General features: G+C 38.1%; 1 protein-coding gene across 3 annotated transcripts in view; it reads left to right on the top strand.

Annotated features, from left to right (window-relative positions):
* Nucleotides 1-13,610, top strand: part of epb41a (erythrocyte membrane protein band 4.1a) — a gene marked incomplete in the record, with an annotated part of 93,837 nt that overhangs the window by 72,123 nt on the left and 8,104 nt on the right.

Here is a 13,610-nt window from a genome sequence, read left to right as displayed (position 1 = left end):
GTGTGTGTCACTCACTTCTCTGAATGGAAGCCACTCAGATCAAAAGGAGAACACAGCAGACAGGCTGACTGCATAAAGATTGACTTTGATTATGAGAAACACACACACACACACACACACACACACACACACACAAAATAATTTATCATACTCAGTAGTTTTCTAAAATAAACGATATTTCTTCACAGGATAAAATCAACTACTTATGTACAAATTAATGTGAATAATCAGAACTTTATGAGTTAAAACATTAACAGGAATCACTTACGCGTCCGCAATGATTAGTGAAAATATGACAACTCAGAAACAGTGAACAGTAAACTTTAGGTTTAGATCTTGATAAACCAGATGTTTACAGGCACATGGATTATGGCAAGGTTTTAAGCTTAAGAACAGTCAAGAAAAGGAGGATTAGTTTTAAGATTTAAAGGAGACCAATTATGGGTCCTAGAAATGTTTATGGTAGGTCTGTGGGCTATCCAGACCACGTTCATTCAATTTAATGCACAAAATAATTCTCAGATAATAAAATTTCCCATTTTCTAGCTCTGCCTGCTCTGACTTCCATTCAGAAGAGCTGTTTATGTTAATGAGCTCTGTTGGTAACGCCCTCCAAAAATCTGTTGACATTAACTCCGCCCTCCACAGCCAGCGTTTACGTTAGCATGGCTAATAATAGCAGAAGTTCCGTTGTACAACCATATGAGACCCAGAGGCAGAGTCGTGGTCCCAGCTTTTTTTTTTTTCCTCTCCTCTGCTCTGCGGTCACTCTGCATGCTGTTACCAGAGCAGGGAGCAGCAGCGGTCAAAATACCTCAGAAACTCAAACAAATAGGCTTTAACAAGACTTTAATAAGCTAAACAATAGAGGTACATGAGAAAATGTGCTCTTAATGAACGAAAATAAATAAATAATTAAATTGTGTCCGTTCTGGTCTCAAACCATAGTCTCCCGCTCTCTGGTCCAACACTCTACCCATTGCCCTATTGGAGGCTTATTGTCAAATAAGCTGCGCATTGCACAATAACAACACCGCGACAGCTTTTTATATTGAAGAGGTGGAGTCTCACCCAGGGGTTGCTAGGTAAGGGGCTGAACGCAGGTTCAGGTGGGTTGTCGTACGGCTTGTGACATCACAAAATAACGGAAGTATAAAACTTGTCGTTAATATACATTAAAAATACATTTACTTACAGTAAATATGCCCCTGGGTGCATTTTTTTTGGTCCTAGGACTGTTTTTTAAGAAGTACATACCCAAAGTTGAGTAAAAAAAACCTTTAAAAAGTGAATTTTGCATAATAGGTCCCCTTTAAGAATTATCAATTATCTTATCAAAGTGTGGAAACCAGAACGAGCACCCTGCGTCTTCACCACCTCGTCGGCCGGACCTCCGAACATTTTACAAAACTTCAGCTTTACCTGGTGATGTTTTCGACCGTCAGGTCAAGCATGTGGGCAGGATTCACTCGGTTTGTTAAGGATAGCCAGGTCAGGACCCTTACAACCAGTAAAAACTCCCACGTTTTTATTTACCATGTCTCAGAAGATCTGCGTTTGTCCGGTGGAGAGAGACAAGATTCGCCCAGGTTTTCTTTCAAAAATAAAAGCTTCTTATCAGAAGTTTAAAAATAACGGAGCTTCAAACCTGATTAATTTCAGATCAAGACTGAAGGTGTCTTGACCCTAGACAAGAGATTTGCTCGTTGGTTCATGAGCACATCTCATTGTCAAAATGCTGAATTCTCCTGTTAAAGGAAAACAGCTCAGAGACGAAAACTGATGTCCTTTCGTCTCCTCTTTTCTCACTTCCTGCTGTCGAGGCTCAGTCTGTTAGATTCTAAAGAGGGAGAAAGATAGGGACTGTGACCTCAACTCATGTTAGACAGGAGGAAGGAATGAAATATCTAGACTAGAAGTCCCTGCCATGGCAGGATAACAACTTTGCACCTGTTTCTGAAAAACAAGTTTAACTTTGACGGGCTCACACTGAATGAAAAATGAATCAAAGTTCAATGGAACATAAGAGAATCATTTAACTGAAATAAACCTTAAAATAATGGTCTATGATTCAAACACTAATATTTTATTTAGGTTTATTTCACAATAAAACACAGTGAAGTCATAATCACAACGATCAACGTAGTTAAACTGAAGAATAAATTAGAAAAACACTTAATCACGTTTACTGCAAAAATCATAGTTAATTAAACAAATTTTTGTGTAAGACAAATAAAGACATATTAAAACAATTTTCTTTTTGTGTTTTCTTTTTCTTACTTATAATGTAAAAGATTAATTGTCATTCTTTTCATTACGTAACTTTTGATTTATAAAATGATAATAACTTGTAGTTAAAAAGAAAGTATAAATCAAAATATAGAAAGAACTACATTATTGTTTTGTTTATTAAAGAAAATAAAATGTCTCTTATGAGAAAGGTCTTTTTAAACCAGAGTCAAAGACAAGTGGAAATGTTTATTTCCCCTTTGGGGACCCTTACAGGTCCTTTGTGGTGGAATCAATCTACTTCTGCATCTCATCAGTAAGTCATGGAGTTAGTCATCTAAAATAATTGGAAGTTTGAGCAGCCTCATCCTCTGAGAGTTTAGATTCACCTAGATTTTACTACTGACCTTTCAGATTATTTTCTTCAGCCTCTCAGCCTCCACCACACTCAGACTCTAACACAGGCATAGCTACTCACTGAACAATCTATAATGCCTCCATCCTCTAAAGGTACCTGTGTCCTGCTTTAAGAGCTCAACTAGGTTGAAGGACAAATCTCATGTGACAATCTAGTGTGAGGTATAACTACTGTATGTGTAACTGTATGTATTAACATTTTGTTAAATGTAGTTGGATACAGTCTTTTTCTGTCCATCATGGTGGAATAAACAGTCTTGATGGCATCACTGAAATGTCTCTATAGGTTCTAATAGAAATATAGCTGTCACAGACTCAGAAACAATGACGTACAGAAGGTCATTCATGGAAAGAACCTTATGCTTGAATGATTTAACTATATCATCAACATCAACCTTTTCACATTACTCTCAGGACTGAAGACAACCTTACACTGCAGCTGTGTGACATGTCATATTTAATTGGCATCAGTTAAAATAACCACTTCAGAGCCAGTATGACTCCTGAGAAATTCCTCTTACCTTCTTTCCTTGCCTCCTCCGCTCCTCTGCTTATATCTCCAGTGGGAGGAATGAAACTTAATGTGAGCAACTGTGTGTGTGTGTCTGTGTGCAAATTCAGAAAAGGGAAAAACGAAGAGAACTGTTGAAGGAATGTTGAAGGAATCAGGAACAGGAAGGAGAATGATGGCAAACAGGCTGCTGGGCAGCACAAGTTCCATGAATCTGACTAGTGAGGTGGAACATCTGAGCAAAGCTTTTAGGCTTTTTAGTGAAATTAGTCCTTCTAAGAAGTAGCACATCGACTTCAAACCTACAACCTTTTTCAAAAACAGTATGTCTCACAAGGTTCAGTATCTGCTGAGTATGTCTCCTGTTATATTTTATTGTTGAGTTTTTTTCTTTAGAACAGGACTGAAATACAGTGATACACAGTAGCTGCGTTTCCATTGACCATGAAAATGCGCAAATTAGAATTTCAAAAACAAATTTGCTCAATGGAAACATGTCAATTTCGAAAAAAAATTTACATTTTTGGACAAAATGTTTTTGCGCTAGGATGAGGTGGTTTTTCGGCCGTCTCGAAATTGATGTTTTTCGCAAAACTGCAATGGAAACACTTTTTTCGCATCACGGGAGTCACGTGATCAACAACCGACTGTTTCTACTGGCGAAAAGACGATGACGAAGACCATAACAGGAAGTAAGAGTAGTAGTAATATCAGAGAAGTAGTATAAAATAGTAAACTCACCGACTACAATTTCCCAAAAACACAGCAGACGTAGCCGCTCCCAAGTAGGGACTTGTCTCTGGAAAGTCTCGATAAAAGACGCCGACGTCTCCTCTGATGATGAGCGCTAGTGTCATGTTAGCAACATGCTATGTGTTTACATCCATCGCCGCCATGTTTGTAATAACTTATCATGAGAACAAACGTATTCACGCGTGACTTTAATAGCATTTCTTACTTAATGGAAACACTGCAGTTGCAAAACTGTTTTTTCGACATTAACAGAGTATCGACAAAGTTTTGCGCACATTTGCAATGGAAACACAGCTACAGTATGTCAGAATAAGGAGGGAGGGAAAACATGTCCAAATTCACATACTACGTTTAAAAATGCAATGTAGCAAATTACCACTTGTGGTCTTTATTTAATTTTAATAACCTGAGTCTCTGCCAACATTAAATCAGCAGAAGCTTTTCTAAAAATTTTACATATTTGTTAAAACTGTCACTGTGTCCTGACAGTAGAATATGAGACAGATGATCTGTGAAAATGAAAGTTGCCATTCACCGGCGCCACCGGCGCCACCGGACCCTCTGACCACCATGAGCAGGTGAGGTTGGTGAAGTGTCTTGCCCAAAGGCACGATGACTGAATCAGCAACCCACTAATTACAGGACGACTCCCCTAACCCCTCCGTCACCGTCCTAAAGTACAATATGTGATTTCTGCTCCTGTTCTGATCAGCAGTTGTCACTCTGGGTGAGTCCGAAGTGAAGCTCAGAGCAGGAGAGAGGAGCATGCATGCACAAAATACGATTAAGTTTACTGCCTCTTGTGAGCGACTGAAAATATACAGAACATTCAAAGTAGCTTGTTTTCCAGAAATAACCTCAGTTTAGTGATTCTTTTTGGAGTTAGCCATTTTTTAATTAAAGGCAACATTGCTGCGCGCCATCATTGATCTGCTCAGTAATAAACCTGTTGTTTTTGTTTGAGGTTTTTAAATCTCACAGTCAGGTGGTTGCATTGAGACATCAGAAGGTCACATAATCGAACATTGCTTGGTGGTAAAGGTGAAGTACACTATACTGCCAAAAGTATTGGCTCACCTGTCTTGACTCACATATGAGCTTAAGGCACTTCTCATTCCTAATCCATAGGGTTCAATATGAGGTTGGTCCATCCTTTGCAGCTAGAACAGCTTCAACTCTTCTGTCCACAAGGTTTAGGAGTGTTTATGGGGATTTTTGACCATTCTTCCAGAAGCACATTTGTGAGGTCACATACTGATGTTGGACAGAAGGCCTGGCTCTCAGTCTCTGCTCTAATTCATCCCAAAGGTGTTCTATCAGGTTGAGGTCAGGGCTCTGTGCAGACCAGTCAAGTTCATCCACACCAGACTCTGACATCCATGTCTTTATGGACCTTGCTTTGTGCACTGGTGCACAGTCATTTGGCTGGGTGAGCAAATACTTCTGACAATATAGTGGATTTGCAGGCCATTCAGAAATCACTGAGTCAGCCAGAAGGCATCTCAGTCCCACCTTAAAGTATTTTGTTAAAGTGCCTACAGTTTAGAGCTGCAAATTTATTATCGCTGAACTATCTGAAAGGACTGCAGTAAATCATAGACCATTAAAAATTATGTATAGTACTTGAAATAAATTTAAAATATCATGCATTCATGTTCCACGTGCTATTTGGTCAATCCAGCAGGCTCACTGGCCTTGATGCCCACACTTGGTTTAGAATATAGTGGTGATAAAAGAAGCTATAAGAAAAATGTGGGTTTAAAACAGTTAATACTGTAATTTAAACTCAAAATTCAAAAAATACTTTATTAATCCCAAAGGGAAATTAAATGTTGTAACTCAATATGACACCCACCACGCCACCACCTGAAAAGGGGGTGTCTGGACATACAGAAATGCTTAGAACTCAAAAACTATTCAACATAGGAGCTTCAGACTGTTTTTGTTGTTTAGATCTGATGATGGACATCAGGCCCATTGATGAGCCCCCACCCCCAGACCCCCACCCAAAACAATAAATCTGTTCTGGTGAGTTTTGGTGCTTAGCAGGGGTCATATATGCTACGGCTCTGCAGGATCTAGTTTGATCCTGCTTTCTTTAAAACATTCTTATGACTGTGGGCAGGAAGGATCTCAGCTTGTCTTACAGTGGATCTCGATATTGAACGATATCAAATATCTAATATCATGCAGCTACAGTTAGTTTTCTTAGCTCTTCACTGTGTCAAACTAAATGTTTGTGTTAAAGGGAGCAGCTGAAGATGTTGATATATAAAATCAAAAGTTTCTACACTGGTTATGGAATCAAAGATGGTGACAGATTCACCTGGAATGAACTCAGGTCTGATCCACATTCTTCTTTCTTCACAGCCAAAAATTTAATAACAAATCTCACAAAATATTACCTCCTGTACTGTAGTTTAAATCAATACATTTGATCAGCAGCATCCACCTGAAAGAGGCTGAACTTTATTTTTCTCATTACTGAACAACAGAGACATTTAATACGATGAGAGAATTTGCAGGAGTTTTAAGGTGTATTAATAGATGTCACACCAGCAAGCCTCTCACTGAAGACAAAAACAGTAAGTTGTTCTACAACATATGTAGCAGCCCCCCAGTTCTTGACCAAGTTCAGCGCAGCCTCGACGGGTGATTTTATGCCTTTTTTATTTCCATCTGGTGCTCCTTGATCACCAAATCACTTTTTCACCAAGGGTGAAAAAGATCACAGTCACCATTACGATCACCAAGATCACCAAGGTATCACCATGAAAACTCACTGCTTTCAAAAGTAAGACAAAAAAAGAGCATAAGTAAGGATTTCCTTTCCAGGATCCTGCAGGGGACAGAAAGACTGGAACAAAACAATAATAAATTTAACTTGAGGCATAACCTCTTCACAACTTTTCAGAAAGTCTGCAAAATCTCTGAGGGAAAAGGGATCATTAGAAGCTATATTTGGCCACATCAGTTTATCTCTAAAGGCCTTCTGGACTACAAAAGGATTTCCATATCTCTCCCGCAAAACTGACCAGGCACCTTCAGAGCATTTTCAGAGTTTCTGTAAAAGAAACCTTCCACAGCTTTTCTGGCTTCTCCAGAGAGAGAGAGCTTTTCAAATACAACATTTTTCCCCATCAGTGATAGATTTAGAATCAATTAAAGTTGTAAATGATACTTTAAAGTCCACAAACTTTAAAGGGTCACCTGAAAACATAGCAGGTTCAGGAACTGGAAGACGACTTAAATTTAATGAGTTTGCTATAGCGTCAGCTAAGTTCACAGCAGAGTCCTCGGAGTGTAGTTGAGGTGGTAGCAGTGATGCAGCCACTGCAGCTGACTTCTTTAGTGGTTTTAAAGTCTGCACAGGGTTAATATTAAGATTTAGATTAAGATTTTCTGGTTCAAACATCAACCTGAGCTGCAGCCATTTTAACTTCCATATCGGTTTGCATTATTTTTAACTTGTTTCTCTCCTCATCGAGCTTCTGTTGCACCTCAGCTTCCTTTTGCTTAATTTCTGTCATAACCTGGGTCTCATGAAGTCTCCATTCACATTCTAGTTTACTGAGTTTAGTTTGTTGGGCTTTTATCTCCAGCATGGATTCAACTTGAACCTTTTTTGCTGCAAGATCAGCTTCTGCCATTATTCGCCCTTTGGAAACTCTGGAGCTTGCAACTGATGAACCACTTTTACATAAAGAACTTTTTGTAGAGACTTCCCCAAAAATGTAATAATAATCATCTCTAATTAAGGTGGATCGCACCCTTTCCTTTTCCTCTTGATTAAAATTTTCTTTAATAATATACCACCTTCTAAATGCTTAGACACAAGATCAGCTATCTCATTTGTCAAACAGTACAAGCATCTAGTTTCTGTACAATATCTGAAGTATTTAAAGAGTTACGTTGAAGAGGCTCATAGTTCTGCTTTACTTTATCAAGACTTTGTTGCACCTCCTGGTTTATCTCATCCAGAGTCTCCTGTAAACAGAAACCCTTTAATTTCCTTCTTGCTTCTCTGGCAATTTGTTTCCAGGACTCATGAGATTTAAAAAATGTTTTTATCTGTTTTTTAGACTCCACTTCCTGGTATTGCTCGCCCTTTTCTGTAAGCTTCTTACTGCGAGCACCAAAAACCAGTCCTTGTTCTGATCTGGAATTTTCTCCAGTGCACAACTCAGAGGAAAGGAGCTTTTCACTTGGCAGTGACATTTTAACTCTAACGCAGTGATTTAAAAACTTACATTTAAATAAGCCCACATTCCAAGTAAACTCAACACATAAAATGTCTAGTTACAAAACCCCATTTTACTATTTTTTTTTCCAAATACATTATTCAGACATTTTGGTGTTTTTTTTTTTTACACCAAACACATTTTTTTTAATTATGCTGAGTCAGTCTTGAAAACTCATTCAAGCTTTCTGAACTTCAAAGTCAGCATTCAGATGACAATGGCCATCTAATTTATTTCCATGTTGTTTGATCAGTCACAATTTCTCACCACGTCAGTGGTCTTCACACAAACTTGAATCCACCGCAAAGACAGCTCCTTACGGTGGTGTTGACTCCCACGTAGTGTCAAACTTTGGCCGGTGTCCAATACAGGCGTCTCTCCATCAACGGCAGCCGCCACGCAGAAGCAGCGGCAGAAGCGTCGAGTTTTCACTGTAGCAGCCCCCCAGTTCTTGACAAAGTTCAGCGCAGCCTCAACGGGTGATTTTACTCCTTTTTATTTTCATCTGGTGCTCGTTGATCACCAAATCACTTTTTCACCAAGATCACAAAGGTCTCCAAGATCACAATCACCATTACGATCACCCTTTTTCACCAAGATCACCAAGGTATCACTGTGAAAACTCGCTGCTTTCACCAGGGGAATGCAAAGCATAAGATCTTTGTTTCTCTAACAGCAAACATTTCAAGTCCTGCTGTCTTCTTCTTCTTCTTCTTTTTGTTTTATAGCGGTTGGCAAACAACTTATATGTGCATTATCGCCACCTTCCAGACTGGAGTATAGATTAGATGTCCTAACACTATAATCTTCCAATAATACCCGACTTCCTAAGAAAACTAAACATGCTGTTAAATACTACATCCTCAGATGATCTTTGCAACAAATTTTTAATATCTAAATTATATTTATTTCTATTTAACTCTCTGATTAACACCTCTCTTTCCCGACTATGTTTATTACATTCTAGAAACATATGCTGCACTGTTTCTGACTCTCCACAATAACTAAAAAAAACTGTATTATGTTTAAGTCCTGCTGTCAGTTGCTTTCCAGCCATTCATCAGAACTTCTTCTTCTTCTTCTTTTGATTTTTATTGGCGGCTGGCATCTAACTTAAGGTATTCATCAGAACTAATTACCGCCAGCTTTTATAAGGCCAGCCTATCTTTTCTATGGCATCCCATGAGGTACAAAAAATACATTAAAAATACAAATATTATTGAATCAAAATAAAAACATTTATGAACACCCAACACAGTGTACATGAAAAACAAACAAACATCTATAAATAATCCACACAATGCAAATTGCTTTTTTTAATAATTTACTGGTAGTTACTACATAATTTAAAGGAAGTGTACAGGATTGAACCACCTGCCAATCATTACTGTTAGTGTAGATCATCCCAGACACAAGCATGCATCGTCCACAAGTCAGAGGTTATGCATTTTCAGTGTTTAATTTTACATTATTATATTTGTCTACATATTCATACTCACCTTGGATCCTCACACCATGAAGCTGACTTCAGCATATGTTACAACAGTTTGAAAGAATCAGAACAAGTTTAGGGATGAAGATTTTTCTTCCAAGACTGAGAAAATTATCATTCGATTGCTTGCATTAATGAAGGCAAGAAAAACGATATTAGTTTATAATTTTTTCACAACTTTTTTTTAATTAATGAATCTCTCTCCACATTTTTTTCTCTATGAAATGACCAAAAACTGCGTGGAGTTTTTACATGTTCTTTCTAAAACATATAAGGGCTTTGCTCCAGGTTTTCCAGCTTTGACAAATTGTTTAGTTTGTACTTTCACCAAGGTATGGTTTTACAGCTTTCGTCACCACAAATCCATACATTTAGATGAATTCTACTAGATTACACTTTAAAAATAAAAATAGGCCAATTTAGAGCAGTTTCTCTGTGTTTTTACTGATGTAGGTTTAATTAGACCTGAACATTCAGATCCATAGCCCCAAATGTTTTCTGAATAGCCCCACATGTCAAGATAAAATCAATTTAAAAAGTTTTATTCAAATCCAGGCATTAGGTTTAAACAACAGTGTACCTATTAAATATGTTTGATATTCAATTCAATTCAAAAATACTTTATTGATCTCAGAGGGAAATTAGGTGTTGTTGTAACTTATTTAACTAAAGAGTTATTGTAGATGCTGGAAGTTGAAGAAGCCTCCGACTGAAGACACTCTGTTTTTCTATATATGAATATACTATATAATATNTAAATATGAATATAATATGAATATAAATGAATAATATATGATATGATGACCATATTAACATACCTGTACTGTTGAGGGTCTGTACCTGGCATGAGGGCAACTGAGCATATGTCCCAACATAGTTGATTTAAAATGAAGCACAAGTGCAATAATACTGACTGTGAAATGACTCTGTGCAGAGAGACAAGCAAATGATAAGTGCATGGGTACAAAACTACACTCACCGGCCATTTTCTTAGGTACACTTTGCTAGTACCAGGTTGGATCCCCTTTTGCCTTCAGAACTGCCTTAGTCCTTGGTGGCAAAGATTCAACAGGGTACTGGAAACATTCCTCAGAGAGTCTGGTCCATATTGACATGATGGCATCACACAGTTGCTGCAGATTTGTCAGCTGCACATCCATGATGAGAATCTCCCGTTCCTTCACATTTCAAAGGTCTCTATTGGATTGAGATCTGGTGACTGTGGAGGCCATTCCAGTACAGTGAACTCATTGTTGTGTTCAAGAAACCAGTCTGAGATTATTCACACTTTATGACATGGTGTGTTATCCTGCTGGAAGCAGCCATCAGAAGATGGTACACTGTGGTCATAAAGGGATGGACATGGTCAGAAGATGGTACACTGTGATCATAAAGGGATGTTCATGGTCAGAAGATGGTACACTGTGATCATAAAGGGATGGACATGATCAGAAGATGGTACACTGTGATCATAAAGGGATGGACATGATCAGAAGATGGTACACTGTGATCATAAAGGGATGGACATGATCAGCAACAATACTCAGGTAGGTAGGCTGTGGCATTGACACCATGCTCAATTGGTACTAATGGGTCCAAAGTGTATCAGGAAAATATCCCCCACACCACTGCATCACCACCACCAACCTGAACCGTTGATACAAGGCAGGATGGATCCATTCTTTCATGTTGTTGATGCCAAATTCTGACCGTACCATCAGAATATTGCAGCAGAAATAGAGACTCATCAGATCAGGCAATGTTTTTCAATCTTCTATTGTCCAGTTCTGGTGAGTCTGTGTGAATTGTAGCCTCAGTTTTTTGTTCTTAGCTGACAGGGGGGGCACCTGGTGTGGCTTTCTGCTGCTGTAGCCCATCCTCCTCAAGTATCAATGGGTTGTGTGTTCAGAGATGCTCTTCTGCAGACCTTGGTTGTAACGAGTGGTTATTTGAGTTACTGTTGCTGTTCTATCAACTTGAACCAGTCTGGACATTCTCCTTTGACCTCTGGCATCAACAAGACATTTGCACCCACAGAACTGCTGCTCTCTGTATGTTTTCTCTTTTTTGGACCATTCTCTTGTGGGGGTCACCTCGAGTGAAGAAACAAGATTTACTGCCTCGAAGCAGGCCTCGGAAAGGCCTGACAGAAGCAGGAACACTGAACTCTATTTTAGGCCATGACAGGTCATTTCAACCTAAGAGAGTTCGAGAGTTCTCTTAATCAGATAATGAACAGAAACACTTTTCTGTTCGTGATTCATTTGTGTTTAACTAAGAATGTTTATGCATTTGTTAAATCATATAATGACTGTCACAAAGGAAGTGGAATCACTTCTACTCTTTTATCGTGCCTAAAAGATTAATTAATGGTATAAAAATCACAGAGAAAATCATCACCATGTTTTCATTGTGTTTTTATSRAAATCACTGTTTTWWTTTWKRMGWAACATCAGTAATATAATTTTGAGTTTTTCTTAAGAAAATCTTTCATTTATCTGGACACCAAGTTCAGACTGATTATTTAAACAGAAATGTTAATTAATCATCATAAATGTTTTATAGTGATTTCTCTTAGTCTATCAGAAAGAAGGCTAAAGAAGATATTATCAAATGTCTGTTAAAACAACCACAGAATTTGACCTTGCACTGGCGACGCTGGCAAGCTCTTATCTTCCTTTCCTTTCTCTGACTCATTCTACGCCTGAGGGCGGAACCAAATTCGTCCCGAATTTTATTTTGCCCGTAACAAAATAAAAGCAGAAACACTAACCTTACTTTCATCCCTTTTCTTATCCTTTATTTGCCAAAACTTAAGTTAAAAGTGCCAGTAAAATGGTTTGGTTGTTAACATCAGAACTGACATTTTACTGTTCTATATAAGTAATCTGAGTTTAATGTGAATTGAAATTCGGACGCGAGTTTTACCTCATTTAACTCTGAAGCTTGTTATTGGAATCCCCACAATCCAATGTAACTTATGATCTGTTCAATTTGTGTAAATAAATGATTGCATAGTCTTTTATGAATCAGCTTGAACTCGTCTGACGTTCACTTATTGTGTCACTTTTCACTTTGCACAGTCAAAAATATTAAAGTAATGAGGAAAATACCTTGGTAAAAACTTCTCTCATAACTAAATTATGAGAAGTATGTAAGGAGGCTTATTTTACATTAGTCTACTTCCTACACTCTGTAAACCCTAGAGATGGTTGTGGGTTAAAATCCCAGTCGATCAGCAGTTTCTGATATACTCAGAGCCACATTCAAAGTCACTTAAATCACCTTTCTTCCTCATTCTGATGGTCAGTTTGAACTGCAGCAGATCATCTTGACCATGTCTACATGCCTAAATYCATTGAGTWGCTGCCATGTGATTGGCTGATTTGACATTTGTGTTAATGAGCAGTTGGACAGGTGTACCTAATAAAGTGGCCGGTGAGTTTGTTTGAATTTGTTAGTGTATGGATGGCTAAATGAGCACCTGTCATCACTCTCCATGGTTTTTCCTTCTCAGTTTCCATTTCGGCATCCCTCCCCGAGTAGCCAATCAAAAAGTAGGCCAATCAGGCCTAGCAATCATGGAAATGAATATCGCCCGCCACCTATTATGCCAGAGTTTTGGACTAAACCATTGTATGAGAAATGACAAAGGTTGTAGCTGTAATGACGTTCTGTGTGATCTTGTGATATTGTGAGCTGTGTTAGTGCTCCGAGTAGGTGTTGTTAACAACTCTCAGCATCAAATTTTAGCTCCGTGTTATAAAATTTAACTGGGTCATTTTTGTGTTTGCTTAGTTTGCTGAGCTGCCAACATGAAATGGATCAACTCCAAAAGTTATTCAGCTTAAGATGTCTGCCCAATTACTTTTCAATCAAATCTGTTTAGTGGTTCATGAGACAGAAAGACAATCAATTATATTAGTTACATATCAGTTAGTGCTCAGTAAATTACATATATATATAT

This window comes from Austrofundulus limnaeus, unplaced genomic scaffold, assembly GCF_001266775.1.
Source record: "Austrofundulus limnaeus strain Quisiro unplaced genomic scaffold, Austrofundulus_limnaeus-1.0 Scaffold27, whole genome shotgun sequence".
Classification (NCBI taxonomy): domain Eukaryota; kingdom Metazoa; phylum Chordata; class Actinopteri; order Cyprinodontiformes; family Rivulidae; genus Austrofundulus; species Austrofundulus limnaeus.
The sequence above is the reverse complement of the archived record's forward strand: the minus strand, read 5'-3'. Positions and strand labels throughout refer to the sequence as shown.